Source organism: Lactuca sativa, chromosome 9, assembly GCF_002870075.4.
Source record: "Lactuca sativa cultivar Salinas chromosome 9, Lsat_Salinas_v11, whole genome shotgun sequence".
Taxonomy (NCBI): Eukaryota; Viridiplantae; Streptophyta; class Magnoliopsida; order Asterales; family Asteraceae; genus Lactuca; species Lactuca sativa.
The window spans coordinates 114,641,798-114,646,603 of NC_056631.2; the positions used below are offsets into that span (position 1 = coordinate 114,641,798).

The window sequence follows — 4,806 nt, forward strand, 5'->3', positions numbered from 1 at the left end:
TTGTATGCCCAGCGTAATGAGTCAACCACCCCAATGGTGATTAATGCAAGGTGGAGTACGCCCAACGTACCAGAAGAGTACGCCCAGCGTACGCCCTCTGATGGGCTTTTGCAATCTGGGTTTTAGATTGGGCTACCTTTAGGTCATTATGGTTTGGGCCTTTGTTGGAATTTCTGAATAAATGTATTTTGGGCCTAATATGGAAATGAACCTTAGGGTGAGTCCCAATTAAACAGTTGGGCTCTATTGGGAAAATTAGGCAAATGATGGGCCTTGTATATTTGGACTTTTGGATCATGGATTTGGAATTGGGCCTTGGCCCAAATTAGAGAAAGGTAAAAATGGACTATTACCCTATGTGGGACCTTTGGTCAAGATTGAGGATGCTTTCGGTCACTTTCAAAGGAACAACGGAAGATTGGTTAAAGGCACTTCCACCCGATGCAATCACCACATGGGCACAAATGCGTGAATAATTCCTACAATAATTTTTCCCACCATCGAAGGTGTCTAAACTCAAGAAGGCCATAGCTAATTTCGAGCAACAAGTGGGTGAGTAATTGTATAAAGCTTGGGAGTGCTACAAGGGATTACTTTGTAATTGTCCCCAAAATGATCTTAATATGCTACAAGAAGTCTCAACTTCTATGATGGGGTGAACGTAACGACAAGGCAACTCCTTGATTCTCATGGACCTTTAACAAAGAAGAATCTAGCTTAAATTAAGGAACTAATCGAAGAATTTTCAAAGCATTCATGAGAGTACCACAACCCTCGTAATGATGGAGCTAAGGGTATCAGAAATGGTGCTTCGGAAAACATAGCAACAGTTTTGGCAATGTTGAGTAGCATGGATTGAAGAATGACGAAGATGGACCAATCCATACACGCAATATGTATGGGTTGTGAAAATTGCAATGGGCCATATTTTTCAAAAGATTTCCATTTAGACAAAAATAGGAATACGAAAGCTCAAGTTTTGTACTCTAGTGGGGACCGATTCGATGAAGATTAGAGGAATTCGAAGAAAGAATGGTTGATATATGAGGAGTACAAGAAGCAAAAGGAAGAAAAATATCGGCAACTCGGTTGGGGCTTTTACCAAAAAGAACAACCGCAACCCTAGAAGAAGGTGGACTTGGTGTCGATACTTCATAGGTTCATGGAAGTTTCTAAAAAACATCACGATGCAGCTAATGCTACCATGAGAAATCATCAAGCATCCATCAAAAACATTGAAGCACAACTCGGGTAATTAACTACTTTAGTTATTGAATGGTTACCACCACAAAATCCTGATAATAAGCCGCAACCACATGTCATGGCCATATCCACTGAGTAAGACACCATTTCTGAGTTCTTAGAAGCACTAGAAGAAGACACGAAGCAGCCTGATCCACAGAAGACGTGAAAGAAAGTGGATGAAAAAATGTTGCTGAAACACCGATCTCATGACGTTAGAGTTTAACCCTCACGACGTGGTCTCGGCCTGGGGAAAAAACAAATTTGTGTGTTCAAACTTATCAACTTCCTTTAACATTTCCTTCTCAAACCAGCGTGCATCCTTAGGAAGAAGAATATAAAAATTTTATGTAACAAGTCAAGGGTATTCCAATCAATACCCCATTTGTTGAGTCCTTAGCTAAAGTTCCCGAATACGCTAAAGTTCTGCCCGATCTCCTTGACACTCGCCAACAACTAGAGAAGAGTAGAAGACCTCCAAGGTAGTTCTTAGTGAGAAAAGTTCCGTGGTTATTATGGAGGGAATACCAAAGAAAATGGGAGATCCTGAACGCCTTACACTTCCATGTGTGTTTGCAAATAACACGAAGACATTTGCTTTAGCCGATTCTGGAGCGAGTATTAATTTGATGCCATATTCATTTTACCAAAAGCTCAACCTTCCATAATCAAAGACTACAAGGATGACAATTCATATGGAAAATCGTTCGGTCACACATCCTCGACGCATAACTGAGGACATATTGGTAAAAGTTGGAAAAAAAAATTTCCAATTGATTTTGTCGTGCTAGACATGAAAGAGGATGACAATGTCCTTATTATCATTGTAAGCCCAGTACTTAATACCGCTCGGGCCTTAGTGGATATTCGTCAATCAAAGCTTACCTTGCGAGTTAGAAATGAGGAAATGGCTTTTGGAGTTGAAGATGGATTCAAGAAGGATAATGCTCAAAATGAGGTATTTTGTATGGATGAAGATAATGAGCTTGAAGAATGAAAATTTTATGGAAAAACAAATGCATACAAGAAAACAAGTCAAGCATACCAAGCCAATAGCATCATTTCTAAGGATCTTTGAAGTCTTTGCTTTTACAAGGGTTGAAGCGGAAACACGAGGAAGGGGATTCTAAAATGAAAAAAGGAAATTTCTAAAAAGGCATATATTAGAAGGGTGCAAGCTTACAAGAAAAGATGGAAAGAACAGATTGTATAAATGGAGATCATACCTCCAACCAATACCATGTAGGGTGGCACAAATTCTGACTCATGACTTGTAACATCCGGAATTTCATGTATTATATTTATTCATTTTTATTTTGAGTTTTGTGGAAGAACTCGGCGAGTTGGTGCGTAGACTCGCCGAGTAGAGACGTGATTTCTCACCCGGATTAATGACCGGACTCGACGAGTCGCATAGGTGGACTCGGCGAGTACGCGCTGTTTAATGAAACCCTAATTTCTCGGGTTTGGGGCCTATTTAAAGAGCCTTATGGCCGTCCTTTGTGCTCACCAGCCCCCAGAGCGAAACCCTAGCGAGCTTGAGCGTTTGGAGTGAGAGAAAGAGCCATTGTTGACCTTGGAGATGTTGTCTAGAAAGGGAAAGGAAGCTATAGCCAAGAGGAAGCAAGAGGGTTAACTTCCTGAAGATCTGAGGTCCAGGACATCACGTTTGAGGTACTATTTTCGAACCATTTTCTATTGAGGTGATGTTCATGTTGATTTAGGGCTTATTGAGCCCTTTTGTGACTAGATCTAGTGCTCCCTTGGTCCCTTAAGTGAGTTAGGTTCTGGATCTGGACCCTTGGAGGTCTAGAGTGCCTCTTTGTCCAAGCTTTATATGAGTCTATGGAGGTTTTGGGTTGGGATCTTTGTGTTTGAGGTTAAAACACCATTTATAAGTCAATAGAGGTGATATGAACGCCAAGACATAGACTTTACGTGGTAAATAAACTTGGAAAGACTGGATCTATGAGTTAGTGGAACAGATCTGACCTCAGAAGGTCGTTTGGGGTTGTGCATGGAATGCACTCGTCGAGTCCATTGGCAGACTCGACGAGTTGGAGCGGGTTGTTCCGTGTTTTCGAACCAGGGGTTGAGTAACCGAGTTGGGTGAGTGACTCGGTGAGTCGGAAGGGATTCAGGGGAGTCGGGTCCCCGTAAGGACTCGGCGAGTCCACGCCAGACTCGGCGAGTTGGGTTGACCGTTGACCATTGACCAGAGTTGACCGGTGTTGACTTAATAGGGTTAGTCAACCCTAGTGGGAAAGTGTTAATTAGAGATGTATTTGTGTTATAGGAGGACTATAGCTCGAGAGATCGAGCACTAGTGATTTCAGGGATTTACGAGTTACCGAGATACGCGAGGTGAGTCTTCTCACTATACTTTACCTTGAGTAGGTAACCAGAGTTATGTGGTAGAGTATTTGTATGCTATATATATATATATATATATATATATATATATATATATATATATATATATATATATATATATATGTTATGTGTTGTATTGCATTATTTCTATGTGATTTATGTCGTGCATGTTTATAGAGTTAGAACCGGAAGGTTCACAGAGTTAGAACCAGAGGGTTCACAGAGTAGGGTCCACGGACCCACAGAGTTATAGCCTCGAGTGGCTAATATGTGTTATGTGTGGTATTTTGGGGAACTCACTAAGCTTTGTGCTTACAGTGTTTGGTGTTATTTGTTTCAGGTACTAGTGAGGATCGCGGGAAGGCGCCGGCCTGATCAGTACACACACGGGATTTTTATGTTATGAGATCTTGGGATTTTTATATGCTATGAATTTGAGTTTCAAACAATGATGTTTTTATGAATAATGAATGAATTGTGTTTGTATAAAATGCAAAAATTGTTTTTGAAATTTACGGTGTTCCAAGTTGGTATCAGAGCCTTGGTTTGAGGGATTCGAGTACACCTTCGGGCGTATTTGAACTCAAACTGAGGATTTGAGAAATAATTTCAAAAAAAAAGAGTAAAAGATTTTTGGAAAAACACAGAGAAGAGTCGTGTGTACGATCAGTCAGCGCCCGAACGGTGATATTATATCTTATGATATTGATATGATGTATTCTCATGCTAGAGTGGGCTAAGTACTCCTATTAGGACTAGAGTGGCCTGATTTGTGATGCCTTAGCCTAGGGAAAGGTGAGCTGCTATGAGATGCTTGAGAGTGAGTAGGTAGCAGCGAGGAGCTTTTGAGAGATCTGTTAGAGAGTGGATTATGCATAATAGAGTACTTGGGACTTGGGATCCGAAGAGGAGGACTTGGGGTGTATACTGATACGGTGCGGATAGTAGTATTGGGCCCGTACTACTGAAAACACCGGGGCGGTGTACAGTCCAAGTAAGAATCTTCGGGATGCCAGGGATCAAGGAGGGATGAGTTGTCGAGTGTGAGTATGCTCGAATGGGTTCTAATTTATCGTATGTTGTATTTCAGAGGTAGATCATGGTGAGGACACGTCTTATGCTAGAGAGCAGTGGGGCTAGTGATGAGGAGATCTACCAGATCATCCATGAGGAGGTGGCTGCAGTCATCAG

The 4,806-nt window shown here is 41.4% G+C and overlaps 1 non-coding gene across 1 annotated transcript; it reads right to left on the reverse strand.

Moving 5' to 3' along the window:
* Positions 1-512: 512 nt before the first annotated feature.
* On the reverse strand, positions 513-619 carry LOC111914793 (small nucleolar RNA R71). The gene has a single exon (XR_002857945.1). It is a non-coding gene; the product is annotated as a small nucleolar RNA R71 (small nucleolar RNA).
* Positions 620-4,806: the final 4,187 nt, after the last annotated feature.